This window comes from Rattus norvegicus, chromosome 2 (genome assembly GCF_036323735.1).
Source record: "Rattus norvegicus strain BN/NHsdMcwi chromosome 2, GRCr8, whole genome shotgun sequence".
In the NCBI taxonomy this organism is placed as follows: domain Eukaryota; kingdom Metazoa; phylum Chordata; class Mammalia; order Rodentia; family Muridae; genus Rattus; species Rattus norvegicus.
Window position 1 is genome coordinate 35269427 of NC_086020.1, and position 22175 is coordinate 35291601.

General features: G+C 39.4%; 1 long non-coding RNA gene across 1 annotated transcript in view; it reads right to left on the reverse strand.

The window, feature by feature from the left end:
- Positions 1–18461: 18461 nt before the first annotated feature.
- Positions 18462–22175, reverse strand: part of LOC102546726 (uncharacterized) — a 224589-nt gene continuing 220875 nt past the window's right edge. The window contains exon 8 of the long non-coding RNA XR_005500587.2: positions 18462–19704. This is a non-coding gene — a long non-coding RNA (uncharacterized LOC102546726). The remainder of the gene's footprint in view (positions 19705–22175) is intronic.

Here is a 22175-nt window from a genome sequence, read left to right on the forward strand (position 1 = left end):
TTTTGTTTTTTGGGGTTTTTTTTGTTTGTTTTTGTTGTTTGTGTGTTTGTTTGTTTGTTTGTTTGTGGTGGTGGTGGTGGTGAGAACCAGCTTGCACTTTTTTCCAATTAACAATATTTATTTATAAACTCATAAACTCAAAATTCAAATAGATTTTAAACTTATTCTCTATACATAGTAAGAAGAATCATGGATGAACATTAAAAAAGACCCAGAGATTAAGATACAGAGCATTAAATAGTGTACTTAAAAGTATTGGTGAAGTGGAAGGGGAAGCCCTTGGTCCTGCCAAGACTGAACCCCCAGTGAACATGATTGTTGGGGGGAGGGTGGTAATAGGGGGGAGGATGGGGAGGGGAAGCCCATATAGAAGGGGAGGGGGAGGGGCTAAGGGGATGTTGACAGGGAAACCGGGAAGGGGAATAACAATCAAAATGTAAATAAGAAATACCCAAGTTAATAGAGATGAAGAAAAAAAAAAAAGTATTGGTGACAATAAAATGCCACAGCCTGTAGAACTTTGGGGTTAAGCTGACAGGGGTATTGAGGAATGAAAAACTGACAGACGTGCCGACACATGAGCTGAGAAGATGAGCTTCCACGGGCCATGGAGGGTGATGGAGATGCAGCAGCCCTAGCCCAGAAACTCCAGACTAGGTGTCTGTCTCATGTGTCTGAATTGAAGAGGCAGGTTTACTGTACACAGCTGACAGAGTTGAACAAGGAAAAGGGGACAGGATGTCTCTCTAGGAGACAATTTCATGCTGTAAACGCCAGAAGAAAGAAAGTATATTCAAACTGTCAACATCTATACAAGGACCTGGAGGTGGCTTTGCTCTATTCCCTGAACCTGACTTGAGAAAAGTTTTTCTATTCTCATGGGTTTGAGGCATCAGAGTCCTTGATGTTGCTATACTCATAGAAGCAATACGCGCTCAGCCAGGACCTTATCAGCTCCCCACAGTAAAAAGGGTGTTTCTGTTTCATGTGTCCTCTGTGCTTTGCTAAGGGACAGAAGGTAAACGTGGTTTCAAAAGCCAAAAGCAAGGGGATATTTCTGGCACTTAAAAGGAGCTGTAAACTTAGATATTCAGTATATGGGTGCTGAATAAATAAAATATGGATTTTATTTCTGTAAAATCCCTCTGTGAAAATGTAAACATCTTCACATTTTGACAAGAGATCAAGAACAGAGCATATTAACCTTGAGCAGCTTATAAAAGTAATTGTATTTAACTGTATGACAATGAAATTGGGCACTTCTATAAATATTTCAGAAACATCAAGGAAATGTAAAGTTGTTTCCATTTGGAGCAATTGTTTGGGAGATGAAATAATAGAAACTAATAATATGAAGTTCAGGAATCAAATATCCATGTAACATATCCGTGGCTTTTCTTGTCACTGTGACCAAATCTGACAGAAGCAACACAAGGAAGGGATAGTATCAGCACATACCCTCCCATGATGCCTAGGGTGACTCTTCCCAGCAGGGAGTTTGTATCATGAAAGCTAGTGGCATGGTTTGTTCATGTCTTTGTAACGAGAATGTGATCAGAAGCAAAGCTGCCTAGAACTTCAAAGCCTACCCCTACTGATCCAGCCAAATCCCATCTACCAACAATGCTAGCAGCCAGAGACCAATTGTTCAAACACAACAGACTATGGGCGAGATTTTATATTTGAATCATAAGGGATGCCAATGATTTTTTTGGGGGGGTCAATTATTCTGCTAAGAAAGAACGAGTTGTTATTAAAAAAACTTTGAAGGATAATCCAACTAACTAGTTATAATACTTTGACAACAATTTAGAAATGCTATGTAAAACACCCTTTGCTGCTTCCTCTTCTTTCTCCTCCTCCTCCTCCTTCCAAAAAGTAATATGGTAAAATAAACGTCGTATATTTTAGGGCTAAGCCAAGTAAAATAAAATATACAGGTAAAAAATAGTTTAAAGTGCTTTCTGAAATTTGTTTCACAGTGGAAGGATGAACCTTGGCTTTCTTACTTTTCTATGTGTTTTCTATGTCCCTATTTTATAGATAGAGCATGTATAACTTCTAAGACAAAAGAAAAGAAGCCGGGAGGGAATGAACACAGCTTTAGCCACTATCTGCTACCCCTTGGCTCTGCACTAAGCTTGGTGAGAGGTAAGATCCTACATGTGCCTCATCCTGCACACCTGTGCATTTGGAAACCATGCTCTGTCTGTGTGTGTGTGTGTGTGTGTGTGTGTGTGTGTGTGTGTGTGTGTGTGTTTGTGTGTGTGTCTTTTTTCTCTTTCAAATGTTCTTCTCTCACATATTACATCCCAATTGCAGTTTCCCCTTCCTCTCCTCCACCCAGCCTCTCCCTTCCCATTCTCCTCTTCTCCCTCTTCTCCTCTACCTCTCCTCCAGAAAGAGCAGGCCTCCCAGGGACATCAACCAAACATGTACAAGTAATAATAAGATCAGGTACATACCATCACATCAAGCTTGGATGAGGCAACCCAGGAGGAGAAATTTTCAACAGAGGGATTTCCAAATGGCTGAGAAACTCTTGAAGAAATGATTAACATCCTTAGCCTCCAGGGACATGCAAATCAAAACGACTTTGAGATTCTATCTTATACCTGTCAGATCAAAATACAAGTGACAGCTCATGCTGGTGAGGATGTGGAGCAAAAGCAGCCTTCCTCCACTGCCGATGGGAGTGCAAACTTGTACAGTCACTTTGGAAATCAATATGGCGGTTTCTCAGAAAATTTGGAATTGATCTACTTCAAGACCCAGCCACACCACTCTTAGGCATATACGCAAAGGATGCTCCATCCTACCACAAGGGCACTTACTCAACCATGTTCATTGTAGCTTTATTCATAATAGCCAGAAACTGGAAACAATCTAGATGTCCTTCAACCCAAGAACTGATAAAAAAAAATGTGATACATTTACACGATGGTGTATTACTCAACTGTTAAAAACAATGACACCATGACATTTGCAGGTAAATAAATGGAAGTAGGAAAAAAAATCATCCCAAGTGAGGGTAACCCAGGCCCAGAAAGACAAACATGGTTTGTACTCATAAGCGGATTGGCTATAAAGAAAAAGATAAGCATCCTACAGACCACAGTGCCAGGGAAATTCAAGTTTCTAGAGAGCATCCAAGGTCATGTTTAGAGCAGGCTCAGTACCCTGTATGTAAGATAATGACCCCGAGAGATGCTGTTGCTAATTAGTTTGCAGAGGGCCATCTTCGAGGCACATTATTGCTTTGTATCTATCTACACCTTCTGGAGCAGACGGGCTCTGTGAGCTGAGAATTAAAGAGGAGAAATAGACTAGCTGGTGGATAAAAGGCAGACAGGATGACACAAATATTGATATTTACAGCTAAGTCCTTCTCAAATCTGGGGGCCCATTTTAGTCACTAGGGATGCTGCTCATCAAGGTTGAACTCCTTGAACCAGCAACACCAGCACCGGCTGAGACTGTAAATAACAGAGATCCTGCAGCCAAACCCTAGACCTGTGGAAACAGCATCTGTCTTTCACTGTGATGTTAGGATGACATTGCATATCTGCTAAATTTGTAGAAACCCATTTTGAGAAACTCCATAGATCAGCTTTCTGAAATTGATACCTTCCATTAACATTTCCCTGTGTTGTTAACCCTTTAACCCCTAGGATTAATATATGCATTGAGTGGGGGAGGGGGTTGTTTCTTTTCCTTTTGGAGTATTCATACTCACCATAATCACAATTAAAGAGAAGTAAGCGCTATTGGCAATGTGATATAAAGTATTTTTGATTGTATCACCAAGTTTATACAAATATACCTCAACTTTCATCCTTTCCTTATTATTCCACAGCACCATACTCTTCCTTATGTCTGGAAGATTCTTCTCCACACTGCTGGCTCGAGTGCTAAATCGTCATCAAGCTTCAGATTAAAAGCCATCTTCAGATGGCGTGGTGATTCGGTCCTTTAACCTCAGCACTCAGGAGACAGAAGTAGGTGGCTCTCCGTAAGTTCAAGGCCAGGCTGCTCTACACAGTGAGTTGCAGGACAACCAGTGCTCCGTAGTAAGACTCAGACTCAGAAAGCTTTTTTCTAAAGTCATTTCTATAAACACCGTTCTTCCAGATTAGGTTAGGCTCTCTGATAATGCTGGCTGACACTTTGACACACCTAGGAAGTGGGAACCTCCACTGAAGAATTATCTCCATCAGAATGGCCTATGGGCATGCTCTGGAACGTTTTCTTTTTTTCTTTTACTTTCTTTTTCTTTTTAATTTTTGTTCTCTAATACATCTTTTTTTTCTGGATAGTTTATGTATTTACATTTCAAATGTTACCTCCTTTCCCGGTTCGCCCCTCTCCCATCCCTCCTCTCCCATCCCCCTCTCCCTGCCCCTTTGAGGATGCTTCTCCTCCCACCCACCCACTCCCACCTCAATACCTTGGCATTCCCCTACACTGTGGAAAAGAGCTTTCATAGGACCAAGGGCGTCCCCTTCTATTGATGCCAGACAATGCCATCCTCTGTTACACATGCCACTGGAGCCATGAGTCACTCCATATGCACCCTTTGGATGGTGGTTTAGTCTCTGGGAGCTCTCGGGGGTCTGGTTAGTTGATATTATTGTTCTTCCTGTGGGATTGCAAACCCCTTCAGCTCCTTCAGTCCTTTCTCTGACTTCTCTTTTGGAACATTTTCTTTATCACTAATTTATGTAGGAGGGGGCCAGGACAGTGTGGGAGGTGCCTTCCCTGTGCAGATGGACACTGGCTATGTAAGAAAGGTGGCTGGACATGAGCCTGGGAGTTAGCCAGTCAGCATCACCATTCATAATCCTTGTCTCTGCTTCTGTCTTGGCTCAGTGATGGACTATTCCCTGGAAATATAAGCTAAACTAAACCCTCTCCTCCCCAAGTTTGTTTCCCTTTGTGCTTTATCACAGCAATAAAAGGCAAACTGGCAGATGTAGAATCACGAGTGTTATGATTCTCTGACTGACAGCTGCTCGCTAAAGGTTTGTGAAATGAATCAGCTATTTTCCATTGCAAGAGACACGGAGATACGTCTGGGCGGTTGACTTTATTAACTATGTCATCGATCTCTTTCTCTGTAGTTTATTTGGTTTTAGCCATTCAACCAAAGCCTAAGTTAAACCTTCTATTACAGACTAAGTTAAACCTTCTATTACAGACTAAGTTAAATCTATTCCACCTCTGCATTTGGATTTTTGTCAGCTTCCCTCATTTTCTAACACTGTCCCCTCTCTGACACTCTTGGCAGGCAGATAGCTAGAAAGCAAGTAGACATTACATTCAAATGCATTTGTTAGTGAAGAGTGTCATATTTATCATAAATGTGATCATCAACCAACATAAGAATAGAAACCCCTGCATTTTATAATAACCTCTCTTTTGAGCTAACACAGCCATTTTTACTTATTCCTGGTATTTCTCTGCTACAGCTCTGCCTTTGTCTTTTTTGTTTTGTGTTTCGCTTTGGTTTTGGTTTTGGCTGTATTTTAACTGGAGTATCTGTGTCTCTTATTCATGAAGTTATTATCATTCCTAGTTATTAGTACTCTAAATAGTTGGGCTAGTGCTAAATATAAAGTTATTATATTAAAAATTTTTGGCGAGAATGGGGAACATTTGAGGAATAGATGGATTCACATAAGCTCCTCAGAAAGTTTGAGAATGGACAAACAGACTCTGAAGGAACCAAGATTAAACCATGTGATCCCAAGATGAAAGTTGTTAAACGAGCTTAAAAAGTTACGAGCAACGGACAGAGGACTGGCCTTCCATCCCTATGTCAACAACAGTTTCACATGTTCACCACGTGAACAGGTAAAAACAAGGAGAGTTTAGTGCAAATGATGTGTATAATTTCCTTCAGCATCCTCCCTCCCCACTTGGCTTTACACTGCGCACACTGCTCATCTCCCTTCCTCCACAATGCACACACCCCTAAAGTTGTCAACACTTATATTAGGAGGAATTTGTGCATACAACAGCCATTTATTCTCAGTAAGCCATCTGTGGCCTGCTGATCGTCAGAGTTAATCCCCTTGAGCAGCTTGCCCTGCGCACATAACTGTTCAATGCATAAACACAGATGCCTGCAGATGCAGGCCTGCATAGATGTGCACTCTCTGGAGTGTGTTTGACAAACTCAAGTATACTTCATTCACATCGTCTTTTATGCAGCGTATTTCTGGGCTTACGAGAAACCAAAACCAACGTCAACAAAACAAACAAGCAAACAAAAAAAGTCCAAAACAACTTTAGCCATGGAGTCGTCTTTTGCTTCATGTTTATTCATGCTGTAGGAACATAGCCTTGGAAAGAAAAGCTTCCTTTGAGAGCCGGTGGGATTTCCTTTTTTACTAGAACTAAATGCTAAAATTTGGCTGACTTCGAGGTCAAAAAGAGGCTGACAGTCCTTCTTTGGGAAGTGCTTTCTCCCCCAGTGGTTTCATTACTTTGGAGGAACTGTCACATTTACTACGTACATACATATTTTTCCTAGGGTTGCCTTTCCATCTCCAGTCTGGCGACTGGAATATGTTTATATCATGGAAGCAACATGGAGTAGGAACCAGATGCTCACCGTGCAGAGCCTAACCATGCCTTTTCTCAGTGAGAGAACTTAGGGATGTCACTCAATCCCTTGGAAGTCCGCTTCTTAATTTCTCAACTCTAAAACAGAAACGGTAACTGCAGGACTGTTTACAGCTTCCTGAGATAGTTAGCTGCTGTGCTCATTTGCTATGGGGCGATGAGATCTAACTCTTTACTGTGGAGGAAAGCAGACGCACAGCAGAAATAGAGTTGGAGCCAGCCTGAGAGGTCGCAGGTCCATCTTATTATTTCCCAGTTTGCACGAGCCTAAGCTAAAACCTTACCCAATCTGTGCTCTGTTCTGTCCAATCTAAAAGGACAGGGAGAATATAGTCAACCAGCTGCAGACTTGTTGTGAGGAATGAAAACTTAGGTATGTAAAGCCTTCGAGAATGTCTTAAACTGGAGAACGTGCATGGTACATTTTACATTTTGACTCCATTGTTATCATAATGACTGGAAACATCCAAGCTTTTTTGACTGAAACATAAGTAAAGCATCATTAAAAGTTTTTTTTTTTCTCTTCCACATTGAGGACTAGAGCAGTGAGAATGAAGATGAACTATTTTAGGGATAGAAGTGGACGCATCCAGTCTAATTCCCTGGCTCCTTTTTTATTTAACTCAGCTTGGCTGAGTTCTTCACAGGCTCTTTGGAAGAGACAAGGATCCCTCGTTAACTTCTTGAGTTGCAAAGCCTTTTCTCCTCCTGTTTTCATTTAGCTATAAGGAAATCACATGCACACACACACACACACACACACACACACACACACACACACCACATACATTCTCTTTCTCCCTCTCTCATATACATACACCCTCACACACGTACTCTCTCACACACACACTTAAACTCTCACCCCTACTCTCACATACACACACTCACACACTGTACACATATATATACACAAAGCATTACACACATTAAATGGTGTGGTGTTAGTTTATTTAATTTTCTCTGGTGTTTTTTCATATTCTAAGCCTAATGCAGTGGAATTCCCAAATGAAGCCATGTTATTTTGTCACATGTGACAAAAAGAATCTGTTTTATCTTTGAGAAATATGACCATGGAAACACGTCATATTTCAGAAAACACCATTCCTTATTGGTGCAGCTTGATACAGTCAAGCAACCAATTAGTCTTTTTACAGAGAAAGGGGAAGAAGCAGGAATGTCCTAAATGCTTGGAATAGATGGAACATTTGTACAAATCAATGTATTAGCCACAGGGAGCACCTTCACAGACCGTGACTAAAGTCTATCAGTAGATACACATGAGGGTGCATGCCTGTTATCCCAGCAGGCAGGATTCTCAGCTACATACTGGCTCTACAGTAGTTAATTAATACAAACAATAAACAAGCAAAATTCTTCATTTCACCCTGTGGCATCTACTTGCCCATCATCCTGTATCCAGCCTTCCCCCACCTTTTGAAAAAAATGCTTTCTCTCTGAAATGCCCAGGAGATTGAATCCTCTCTCCATAATTCTAAAATTATAATCATATGTTTGATGCTAAATGCTGGTTAGATCTCTTATTCCAAATTGAATTAGCTCTCAAAGGCGATTCCAAATTAGCGATAACCATATGTCACAGCAACAGGCTTGAGAAGCTATATTTCTAGGCTGCTACTTACGCAATCACCAGTGAGTGCATTTAGGGTGGGGTCGGGGCTTCTCCTATACCCACATACTGACCCCCAGAAAATCTAGACTAGTAAGCATGACATCAGACCTAATTCTTGAACAAATTATATCAGTAACACCTGCAGATCATATATAAAAACACCAAGACAGAAGCCAGAGAGGGGCCTTGGAGCGCAGCCAAACTCTAGTCTCTGAGGCCACATTTAGCACAAGTGAAGCGGCACCGACCTGAGTTTGCGTGTGATGGATGGGCCCTGCAAGGCACTGCCATATCATCCGTCATCACTGTTGTTGTTTGCAGATGCCTTTTGGTGTAACGATGGGGGATGGGGAGAGAGGATACATTTCCAAGTCACTTGAAAGCTATGCTTATTACACTCTTGTACTTTTCCCCCTTAATGTTATAATGTATACCCAAGTCGTCCAGCAGCTTCTGTATGCACAAGGAAACCCCTCTGAAAAAGCAAACTACAAACAACCAGCCAAGAGGAGGAAGCTAAACTAGTTAGCCAGGAGGACAAGCAGTGCTCAAAAATAAATGCTTTTCTATTTTTTAAAAGCCATTAAAAAAAAAAAGAAAAGAAAAGAAACAATGTGACAACCTTGAGGCCCAGTGCCTCTTAGACTCCAAAAGAAATGAAAGAAATGGAATTCTCAGATAGGCCAAAACTTTACCTAGTTTACTATATTGCCTTAGACACCACTCCTAAATAATTTTTTAATTAAATTTATGTATTCACTTTACAACCCGATATCATCCCTTCCTCTCCTCCCAGTAACCCTCACATAAGTCCTCCACCCATTCTACCTTCCTCTCTTTTGAGACTAGAAAGTGTCCCTCTGGGTGTCAACTGCCCCCCTCTTTGCTCATCATGTTCTTGCAGGACTAGGCAAAACAAGGCTACCCATCCAGGCAGGCAAGCAACAGGCTCAGCCCTTGCTCTAGTTGCTTAGAGGACCCACATGAAGACCAAGCTACTCATCTGCTACATATGTGCAGTGGTCTAGGTCCAACCTATGCTTGCTCTTTGGTTGGTGAATCCATCTCTGGGTTCCCACAATGGTCCAGGTCAGTTGACACTGTTGGTCTTTCTGTGGTCTTTCCCTGTCCTCTTCCAGACCCTCAGTCTTCCTCCCAACTCTTCCATGAGACTCCCGAGCTCCATCTACTGCTTAGGAGTGAGTCTCTGCATCTCTTTCCATTGGCTGCTGAATGGAGCCCCAACCCCCACAAAACACACACACACACACACACACACACACACACTGCCCATTTCCCTTCTCTACCTTGCTCTCCCTACATTTGATCCTACCCCTGGCCCTGCTTGTCTCCCCATCCCTACTTCCTCACAGTTCCCTCCTACCACCAACCTCCAATAACTAGTTTGATTCAACCATCCTCCCTTGGGTCCTCTTTGTTATTTGGCTTCTTTGAATTATAGCATAGTTATTTTGTATTTTACAGCTAATATCCACTTATAAGTGAATACATGCCACGCATGTCATTTTGGGTCTAGGTTGCTTCTTCACTCAGGATGAGAATTTCCAGTTCCATCCATTTTACCTGTGTCGTTCATGATGTCCTTGTTTTTAGTGGCTGAGTTTCCAGTCTCTGGCTATTATGAATAAAGCTGCTATGAATATAGTTGAGCAAGTGTTCATGTGGTAGGATGGGAGCATTCTTTGGATATATGCCTAAGAGTGAGTGGTATGGCTGGGTCTTGAGGTGTAATTATTCCTAGTCTTCTGAGAAACCAACGAATTGACTTCCAGAGTGTATGTACAAGTTTGCACTCCCACTAGCAATGGAAGAGTTGTTCCCCTCGCTCTACAATCTCACCAGCATGTGCTGCCCTTTGAGTTTTTTTATCTTAGCCATTGAGGTGGGTGTAAAGTGGAATCTCAGAGTCATTTGATTTGCATTTCCCTGATAACTGTGTTAAACATTTCTTCAGGTGCTTCTTGGCCATTCAAGATTCCTCTGTTGAGTATTCTCTGTTTGGCTCTATACCCTAGTATTTTAATTGGGTTATTTGGGTTGTTGATGTGTAACTTCTTGAGTTCTTTATATATTTTGGATATTATCTCTCTGTCATAGGTAGAGTTAGTGACTATCTTTTCCCAATCTCTTGGCTGTTGACTTGTCTATTGATAGTGACTTTTGACTTACAGAAGGTTTCAGTTTCATAAGGTCCCATCTATTAATTCTTGACCTTAGTACTTGAGCCATTGGTGTTCTGTTCAGGAAGTTGCCTCTGATACCAACAAGTTCAAGGCTATTCCCCACTTTACGTTTTATTAGGTTAAGTATGTCTGGTTTTACATTGAGGTCTGTGATCCATTTGGACTTGAGTTTTGGGAAGTGTGATAGATATGGATCTATTTGCATTCTCCTAGTGAGATAGGCAGACATCTAGTTAATCCAGCACCATTTGTTAAAGATGCTCTCCTTTTCCCCTTGTATAGTTTGGCTTCTTTGTAAAAAATCAAGTGTCCATAGGCGTGTGGGTTTGTTTCTGTGTCTTCAATCCAATTTCTTTGATCCACCTGTCTGTTTCTATACCAATAGCATACAGTTTTTCTTATTATTGCTCCATATTACAGCTTGAAGTTAGGGATAGTGGTACCCACTTTTGTTGTTCAGGATTGTTTTAGCTATCCTAGGTTTTCTGTTTTTCCATATGAAGTTGAGAATTGACTTTTCAAGATCTGTGAAGAACTGTGTTGGAATTTTGATGGGGATTGCATTTAATCTATAGATTGCTTTTGGCATGATTGCCATTTTCAGTATGTCAATCCTACTGATCCATGAGTAAGGGAAATATTCCTATCTTCTTGTAGATTTCTTGATTTCTTTCTTCAGGGGCTTGAAGTTCTTGTCATACAGGTCTTTCACTTGCCTGATTAGAGTTATACCTAAGTATTTTATGTTATTTGTGGCTATTGTGAAGGCTACTGTTTCTGTTACTTCTTTCTCAGCCCATTTGTCACTTATGTAGAGGAGGGCTACAGATTTCTTTGAGTTAATTTTGTATCCAGCCACTTTGCTAAAGGTGTTTGTCAGTTGTACTAGTTCTCTGGTAAAATTTTGGGGGTCACTTTTGTATAATATCATATTATTTGTGAATAAACTTTGACTTCTTCCTTTTCCATTTGTATTCCATTGATCTCCTTTAGTTGTTTTATTGCTCTATCTAGAACTTCAAGTAATATATTAAAGAGTAAAAAAAGCTTTGGCCCTGGTTTTAGTGGGAATACCTTAAGTTTCTCGCCATTTAATTTGATGTTGGCTATTGGTTTGCTGTATATTGCCTTTATTGTGTTTTGGTATGCCCTTTGTATCCTTACTCTCTCCAAGACTTTTATCATTAAGGATTCAAAAGTCCTTAATGCTTTTGCATTAAGTCCTTAAGCATCTTGAAAAATGCTTTTTCTGCATCTAGTGAGATGATCATGTGGAGTTTTTTCTTTTCAGTTGGTTTATATGGTAGATTACATTGATGGATTTTTTTTTATATTAAACTACCCCTGCATACCTGAGATAGAGCCTACTTGATCATGGTGGATGACATCTTTGATATGTTCTTGAATTCAGTTTGAGAGTTTTTTATTGAGAACTTTTGCATCAATGTTCATAATGGAAATTGGTATGAAGTTCTCTTTCTTTGTTGAGTCTTTGTGTGGTTTAGGTATCAGGATGACTGTGGTCTCATAGAATTAGTTTGGCAGAGTTTCTTCTGTTTCTATTTTGTGGAATCATTTGAAGAGTATTGACATTAACACTTCTTTAAAAAGTCTGCTAGAATTCTGTAGCAAAACCATCCGGCCCAGGTTTTTTGTCTTATTTGGGAGGGTGGGGTTAATGTCTATTTCTATTTCATCAGGAGTTATGGAACTATTCAGATAGTTTGCCTGGTCTTGATTTAGCTTTGGTAATTGGTATCCATTTTATTTAGATTTTCCAATTTTGTGGAGTACAGGCTTTTGAAGTAAGACCTAATAATTCTTGGATTTTCTCAATGTCTATTGTTATGTCTTCCTTTTTATTTCTGATTTCATTAATGTCTGTACTTTCTCTCTGCATTTTAGTTAGTTCAGCTAAGGCTTTGTCTATCTTGTTGATTTTTTTCAAAGAATCAGCTCTTGGTTTCATTGCTTCCTTGTATTCTTCTCTTTGTTTCTAATTGATTGACTTCAGCCCTGACTGTTTATTTTCTGCTATCCATTCCTCCTGGTTGTGTTTGCTTCTTCCTAGAGCCTTCAAATGTACTTTTAATTTTTTAGTTTGAGAACTCTCCAATTTCTTTATGGGGGCATTTAGTGCTATGAAATCCCTGAACACTGCTTTCATAGGGTACCATAAGTTTGCAGATGGTACCCTCATTTTCACTGAATTCTAAAAGTCTTTAATTTCTTTATTTCTTCCCTGACTCAGTGATTATTGAGTAGAAAGTTGTTCAATTTCTGTGAATATGTAGGTTTTCTGTTGTTTCTTTTGTTGCTCAAGTTCAACTCTAATCTATGGTTATCTCTTAGATGCATGGGGTTATTTCAATCTTCTTGTATCTGTTGAGGTTTACTCTGTGACCAATTATATGCTCAATTTTGGAGAAGGTTCTGTGAGGTGCTGAGAAGAAGGAATATTTTTTGTTTGGGTGAAATGTTCTGTAGATATCCATTCGGTCTGTTTGAATCATAACCTGTGTTTCATTATTTCTCCATTCAATTTCTGTCCATTATTGAGAGTGGGGTGTTAAGGTCTCCCACTGGGGTTTGATCTGTGATTTAAGCTTTACTAGTGTTTCTTTTAAGAATGTGGGTATCCTTGCGCTTGGAACATAGATGTTCAGAATGAGATGTCCTCTTGGTGGATTTTTTTTCTTTGATCAGTATGAAGTGCCCTTCCCTGTCTCTTTTGATTATTTTGGTTGGAAGTTGTGATGGTTTGTATATGCTTATCTCAGGGAGTGACACTATTTGGAAGTGCGACCTTATTGGAACAGATGTGGCCTTGTTGAAGTAGGTGGTCTTAAATACCCTAGTCCTAGCTGCCTGTAGGTGATTCTTCCACTAGCAGCCTTCAGATGAAGGTGTAGAACTCTCAGCTCTGCCTGCCCCATGCCTGCCTAGATGCTGCCATGCTCCCACCTTGGGACTGAACCTCTGATAATGGACTGATCCTCTGAACCTGTAAGTCAGTCCCAATTAAATGTTGTCCTTTATAAGACTTGCTTTGATCATGGTGTCTGTTCACAGCAGTAAAGCCCTAACTAAGACAGAAGTATATTTTATTTGATATTAGAATGGCTACTCCAGCTTGTTTTTTAGGTCCATTTGCTTGAAAAACCTTTCTCCAGTCCATTATACTGAGATAATGACTTTTTTTTGTTGCTGAGATGTGTTTCTTGTACACAGCAGGTTCTGTTTATGCATCCAGCTCGGGGTTCCACAAGGGTCCTCTAGATTGAGAAGCAAGCCAAAGGCAGACAATGGGGCTCAGAAGACCATGAAGATCATTGAGCTCTTCAGACTGTCTCAGATGGGCTAGCAGAGTACCCAACTAATATAAGTGGGGTCTGGTTGAGGCACAGCCAATCTCCATTTCTGGACCATGGCTCCCCCAACCTACTGCCATCAGGATCATCCAGCTGTGTGAGGGGAGGACTGGGAGAAGGGAGAGAATGCAATTGGGATGTAAAGTGAATAAATAAATTAATGGGAAAATACATATTTATGATATATCAGACTCATTTGATATTCAAATCGTAACAGCAAGTCATTTCTTTTTGTGACTATTATATGAGTGAATATTGTGAAATTTATTTATTCATTCATCATTTGATAAAGATTTTGTTGTTTTGCTTTTCAGCTACTATTGATAATGATTCTGATTCACATACAAGGTTTTGAATGTAAATGTTTGATTTTTGTTAAAGCTTCATTACCTGGGAACTTAGAACTGTGTTTATCAACTTTCCTACCAGAAATATATGAGGCTCTCACTTTCCCCATTAACTTGTCAACACCTGTAAATCATGTCTTCTTAGACCTTGCTAAACATTTCAGTTTCATAGTGACTACAAGGTACTCTCCCATTGGTTCGCTTTGCATTTTTCTGAAACCTAATGATACAGAACTTCTTAGTGGTCATCATCCCTGCAGATGTGCCATTCAGATTCTTTGTCTCCATTTGTCAGTTGGATTGCACTTTTATCACCAAAGAGTTGCTATCACACATACAACTCTCACACTTCCTCCACCCTGTGCCTTTTCTAGCCACTTTTAAGATTGTGTCTAACAAAGTTTTCAATTCTGATGAAGTGCAATTTTTTCTTCTTTGTTCCTTTTATCTTGTGTTCAAGAAACCAGTGCCCGAAAAGGGTCATAAGAGGTTTATGCCCACACTCATGTCTGAGAGCTTTGGAAATGTAGCTCTGAGAGAATTATATCCTCTGTGAAGTTGACACTTGGATATACTGTGATAGGGGCAGTCATGTTTGTTCTTTTGAGTGAGGATGTCCAGTTTCTCAAGGCCATTGGTTGATAAGTCTGTCATTTCTTCACTGAATGATTTTGACACCCTGTTGAAAACAAGATTCTGCAATCGTTAAAATTAACCACTGTACTCTTAGGCCCACTTCATTTGACATATTATTATGGCAATACTGTGATATAGTATTCGGCAGCATTTGATTGGTGTGACCCTATAGTGTCTTGATAGAAGACCAAAGTTTCAGCAATATTTCTCAATTTCAAAATTGTTTTTGGCTGTTCTGAGTTTATTGAAATTATAGGATCAAGTTATCAATCTGTATTGAGAAGGCAACTTGAATTTTGTTAGAAATTTCCTTCCTTCAATATTTAGACCATTTCAGGAAATACTGCCACTTTAAAAATATTTAATCATGTAGCCCATGGCTGTGTAATACCATTACACTTCCAATTACATCTTTTAAATGTTCTTTTAATAAATTTATAAGGTTCTGCATGCCCTGCTTTATTCAGACCTGGCCCTAAGAATTTATTCTCTTCTTGATGTTATAAATATATTGCTATCTTAGTCTCATTTTAGATCGCTCATTGAAAAACTCATTTAACGTATTGATATTCCATTCCGAAACCTTGCTATCTTGGCTCATTTCATAGGGTTTTTAAATAATTCTTCCAATTGTGTATATGTGAGATTGTCTTATTTGCAAAAGGCAATAGTTTTCTTACTTTCTTTATTTCCAAATTCAGAACTGTTGTGTTTTGAGTGTGAAAGGTTTCTTGCAAGCTCTTGTTTTTGCACAACTACATATTTGCAGCAATTTTTAGTGACACTTAGCTAGCTAGCAAAGCTGGATCCTTGGTTCAGAGTGTTTAGGGCAATGTCCCAGTCTTACTTCCAGTCTTATCACTGCTCCTGATCTGCCAGACTGTGGGATGCTTCTGCCACAAGCTCCCTCTACTGTGTCTTTTGTCATGTCTTTTCCACTGTGAGAGAATGAAACCCAGAACCAAAATCAATCTGTCTCCCATTAAGTTACTTCGGTTCTGTGTTCTGTCACAGCACTACAAAACCACTCACAGAGGAGGCTTCTATCTTTCATTGCTTAAATTTTTTTCCAACATTTCTTAGCTGAAACATCCACTGGGCAAAACCAAATATGTTGGTGAGCTTCCTGGTCTTAATGTGAAAACATTGAGTATTCAGTCCTCAAATCTGGTCTTAGATAGTGGTTTCCACAGATACCTTTCCACAAGCCTTGGGACATTCCTCTTGTTTTTGTTTTTATTTTTTGTTTTTTGAAGATCTAAAAAGAGTTCTTCAAGAAAACATAAATCTTAATAAAGAAGTCAACTGAAATATATTAACGTTTCTGTCCCCTGAAACATGCAACATGAAAAAGAAACCCAGAAAGCTCTTTGAAGATACTTGAAATGCATACTTACCAAAAATAAGGGTTTTCTTTCTAGAATATTTAAGAGACTCATATAATGGAGGCTCTAATATACCAATGATTTAGCTAAGTCCCTCCTTTTACCAGAAAGATGTTTACAAAATTTAAGGGCTTTGAAATGGCAAATATTGAGACTCAACATGTAAGTCAGATAAAATCTCTGATGTCGAAATTGGGATGCCTGGGCCATGGCTTGCTTGGGTCTCTTCTTTGGTTGCCTTCTCCCCAATCTAATGACATCTCCACAAGATCCACAACTCCGGGTCTTGACATTTAGAAGGGGGCATAAGATGGGGTCAGAGAAAGGCTTTAGATTGAGTTCATCCCAGCTCCCCATGCATAGAGGAGTCTCATGACAGCACAGCTGGTTTCATACCACATGTGACTGTTAACAGTGCGTTGATTTTCACAACTTAGCTTTTCAATAAATTTTGGGATGAGAATCACTAATCCGTAGCTTCTGTCTTCCAGAACTTTCGAATGCCAACTATGTGATAAGAACAAAGTGCTGCCTGGATTTCAAGAAATGTGTGTGTGTGTGTGTGTGTGTGTGTGTGTGTGTGTGTGTGTGTGTGTGTGTGTGTGCTTGTATATGTGTGTCTGTGTGTGTATGTGTCTGTATGTTTGTGTTTACGTATGCGTCTATGTGTGTCTGTGTGCTTGTATATGTGTGTCTGTGTGTTCAACATAGATCTAGAACATACAAAGTATTTACAATATAGTTTCACCATAATAATATACTACACTAATAGCTGTATTCTATATCATTCATATTTATTATTAAAAATTGGGCCACTATATAGAGTTAAAGGAAACTGGGCCAGTTTAGCATCCATAAAAACAGTGAACAGGTATAGGTTGAAGGGGAAAATGCTGTTTCTTCTCCACTAAATCAAGCAGAGATGAACTGGTTTTAACAGACCAGAATGAAACACCATTACCTAACCCCTCTTATGAAAATTAACTGTGCAAATAAAATGAATCACCTCTTCTTTGGAAAAGGCCCTGAGATTCACTTCTGCTGGCATGTGGAACAGCTCAGCATCCATGGGTTTTAAATAGCACCTGGAAGGACTGATCAGTTTCTTTCCAGCATTTTCTGCATGGCGGTATAAATTCAAGCTGTTGTGGGGGTGTGCCACAGGCACTCTGAACGTGAACTTGGAATCTTTCTCTTATTTAAAGATCTCATCAAGGTTGGGGAGAGAACTGTTATTTTAAGCATTAGTCATAACCATGGCGTTTTCTCTGGTACCATTGGAACATTGATAAAAGGGGACAGCAAGTGCACAGTGACACTGGAACGGCTAGCTATAGCTTACTTTGTTTTGTAAATTGCCCCCAACATCACACATAGGTATAGGAAGGCTCCTTCTCATTACTCTCTACCCCAGTGGGCTCCTCATCAATCATTGTGCAGTTTTGTGGTTTTTCATCTCTTCTTTCCAGGTGTACTGACATTATGGGTTGTTCTTGTCCCTAGGCATTGTTGGGCTCAAGCACCCATCTTCACAATAGAATCAAGGCATATGTGAAAGAATTCAAGGAGAAAGGAAAAGAGGGAAGTGGGCATAACATTGTCTTTTCCCATTTCAGTTCAAGTTTGACTAGATGAAGAAACAGGAAGAAGTGAATCATTGTTAAATATCAGTTTTCCTGTAGGTTAAAAGAGCTTTGCATTAATGCCTCTAGAATATTTATTTTCCATTCTGTAGAACTTTATATAAAATCTAAACTAACAGTTGCTTTTAAGTAAAACAAAAATGTGCTCAACCAAATCTTTCTACAGTTTCAAAAATAAATCAATTAATGTTCAACTTCTATTAGAAGGCACAGGTTTCATTTTCAAGATTCATGCTGTGAGATTAATGTTCTATCAGGCGATTTCATTTAATTCCCACCTGTACTCTTTCACCATTTTTTTCATCTGCAATCTATATTCATGTAACACATATTTCCACCTTAACTTCTCATAGCAGCCTGCATTTTCTCATCAGTTCGTTCAGGTTGACTTAAAACACGGCCAGATATCTTGCGGATGAAGCAATTACATTGAGCTTATTGTAAAGGAAATTTTTCTATCAAAGAATGTTTAAGGTTCTTTATGTAACTATTTGCTGATTTCTTCTACAAGACTTTATGATGGGAAGAATAATTTCTTCTCTATATAGAGTAAATCAAATAAATATACATTGCCAATACACAGATACTCAATCCCATCATCCAATAGTCAACACTCTGTGAAAATTATACTTATTATAACATTATTTGGAAGAGCAAATTCGAGCTGTTTTGAGCTGACAATGAATCCCATATTCAAGTTGATCCATGAATGGGCTACACCATGGTTTTTGTGAACATTTGATCATGTAAATGTTCCCCCCAAAGGCTGTGTGCATGACAAGGCTGACAGGAAGGAAGGGGGTGGCTGGGGCCAGACAACATTGCACACCAAATGTGGTGACTGAAGAGAACAAGCAATTTTGTCTAGGACTCAAAGCCCCTGGCAGCTCCCAGGGGAGCTTCTGTCATTGGTGGCAAAACAAAGTTTGGGGTTTTATTTTTCATTGTTTTTTTCAAAAGGGGATGAGTATAACCATTTTTTAACATTGGCTCCTTTGTGTAACAGGCGGTCTGTTAGCACACATTTTCAGATTTCTTTCAGAAGGAAAACTAAATAGAAATGTGGCTGCATGCTAATTACCCAAAAACATGGTGCACCAGATGGCCCTCAAGGTCTGTTTCAGTTTCGTAGGTAAATAATGCTTCCTGGCCCCCTTGTCCCCTCTGTAAACCAGACTCTGAACTGCCCCTCCCTCATTTCTGTTAATGAAGAAAGTAAACAGGAAATGGGAAAGTAAAGAGGAAACTGAAAAACCACATTCTATAGGAGCAGATCATAGGGAGGAAAGTAAACATTTTTCCTCTCTTGATAAATCCTGTATCCAGAATTATTTTGTCCAGAAAAAGTAAAAAAAAAAAGATGAAGTATGAGTTGGGTTTTCAGTCAAAACGTAAACCCCAGAGGGTTTACTTTCCAAAGATGCATGGTGTTTGGGCCTGTGCATTTCTCTAAGAGAAGTCTGTCAATTTTAATTTCAATTCCTTTAGCTATATTCCTTCTCTTATTACTTTAGGGAGATTTTAAAATTCATTAAGTCAGTAAATACAGTCCTGGTCAATTTCAAAACACACACACAAAAATAAATAAAATAAAACAAAACCAAAAAACCAAAAAACTAAAACTTCATTTTTCAAGTTTAGTTCTGCTGAGTTGCATATACATGATAAATTCAGCAAGACATTTCACTTACAACATTTGACCTTGGTATGTGCCACAAGAGAAAACATTAACATCAATAATATGTATGCAAACTGGAGGGGTGTGGCTGTCACCTGAGACTCTGGCCTTGGGTGTCCCATGTCTTGTAGCTCCCTTCTCTTTTTCCTCACTAAGTAGGTCACTGGATTTGCAACCATTGTGCTAAAAGAAAGATAAGAGAGGTGAGAAAAAACAAAAGTGATGGGCAAATACTTGGGATTGATGCTTCAAAAATTTCAAGTTATTAGAAAATCTGGAGGCTCAGAAGATAGACAAACAACTTGGACAAACTGGCAAGAAAACATGGCTTCTCTACCAGAAAGAGTCCTTCATTTTGACTAGGCCTTTCCAGAAATATCAGACAAGATGGGACCAGACAAAAATGAATCATGGCTTCTCCCTAGGGCTGGTGATGAGTGACTATTAATGCTAGACCAGAAGATAGATCCCGAAGCCACTCCTTGCATATCTGAGAATAAATGTACTTCCTATTTATTATTTATTTGTTTGTTTACTTAATCACTTATAGTACTGGAAAGTAAACCAAAGAGCTCTCATAGACTAGGCAAGTGCTCTTCCACTAGATGTAGCTTTCATCCCAAATGCTAGGTTTGTATTATATCTGTTTCATGAACTTGTAATCCTAGGGAAAGGAGGAAGGGAAGACAGAGAAGAGACAGCCAACTTGATAGTTATTGAGTTACTATCTCCTCAAGACAAATAGGCTTTCAAAATGTAGGTCAAAGTGAATTTGAGAAAAATTAAAAATCTACTTGTAAACTTGAGCTTGCAAGTCAGAACCTGTAACACTTGTAAGGCCAAGCTGATGTTTGGACAACCTGGTGAAACAGGAGGGGTTATTTTATAAATGAATCTAACAACTGAAAATGAACAGACTGAGAATTCTATAGGGGAGTCTCCTATTTAATAATATTGAATGAGCTTCATATATTTCCTTTGTGTCGGGGGCTGTACCTATGTGGATATATCCAGTCTCCTTAAAATTAATGTGGATGCAAGGACTAGTCCAGCCAGCTCACATTTTGGAGTATAATGCTCATAGAATTCAATGCTTTTCAAAATAATCCAGAATGAGAATAAAGTATAAAAAAAACATCTTAACACTGTGCTCCACTGCATCCTGAGTGTGCAGAATTTACACGGGGTGGCCCTACCAAAGCATCTTGCCCTCTCTCCCTTCATCACAGAGACTCAGATTATAAACAGTTTGGCACTTTGACTCTTGCTCTTCACAATACAGACATAAATTTCAAATTCATTAGGATACATCCCCTTCTTCCATTCTCTAGTCTCCATGTGGTCTAGTTAGGGTTGATCATATTATTTCTTATTACAATATAGCATCTTTGAGGGAATTCAAGAATAATGTTATGTAACTGAAAAACAGAGTTCAGACCAGAAGCCCCCTCTCCTTCGGGGGTTTTGAGATAATATGAAATGCAATACATTTTTTGATTCTTGTCTTCTCAAAAGAAAGAATTTAGTGGAGAGATAGTTTAAGCAAGAGGTCTACAAAGTGCATTCTCCAAAGAGACATTGAAATGGGCTGCCCCAAAGAGGGGCAACAGTCTAGTGTATTCTACATTGTTGGGCCCTACCTAGGGGTGTTTCCCTTCCCCCTCGCTGAGCCTTTCAGCTTATTGTGGTAAGAAGTTGTTTATGCCTTTGGCAGCTGCTCTCAGCCCCTGTTTTGGGGCCAGGACTTTCCACAACATTTTCCTGGTTGGGGATTTTCCACCTGCTCTAGTACTTTTCCACTGCTTTTGCCTCTTGTATATAAGGAGATTTCAATAATGCCCAGATGGCATTCTCTTAAGACGAATGACCTGAGTATGTGTTTCTTCTTAAATCTCTCAGGCCTATGCCCGATTCTCAGTGTTGTGGCAACAAAGGCATCATTACTGCATAGTGAATTTTAAAGACATTTTGTTGAATAGTTAAGTGGGTGACATATTTGTAGGGTAAGCATGACCTTTTTCTCCTTCTAAAATGGTGGACCTGATCTCCAATTTAGGTTATTTCTTTTCATAATCTTTTAGGAAGGGCTACACAAAGGGGTGCTCAGCCATAATAGTGAGATTATAAGAAAGCCAGGATCTGTTGAGAATGAAGATCTGTTATTACTACACATGTTTAACAGTTGGGAAAGTGATCTAGTGCCGTAGCTTCTGATACAGTGAGAGCAGTCAACTGCTGCTTGGAGGATGCTTAGCTCTAAAGGTGTGTGGTAACCATCATGAGACACAACTTGGAAGATTCCACTGTCGTTTTTCTCGAAAACCTCAAGTCAAATGCCTTGAGTACAAAGTATCTCTTTATATTTCATTATAAAATTGAACATGAACCATCTCATGGATATGAGGTCACAGCCATCAGGATTTTAACAATAAAGGGAAGCCTGTTACATTTTTTATAAAAAGAAAAGAAAACCAGAATAGGATTTGATGGTCTACACTGTGATAATTTGGGAGAATATTGTGATTAAAAAGGAGTGGACAGGATGAGTGTGCTTTGTCTGTCTGTCTGTCTGTCTATCTCTGTCTGTCTCTCTGTCTCTGTCTCTGTCTCTCTCTCTGTCTCTCTGTCTCTCTCTCTCTCTCCACGTGTGTGTG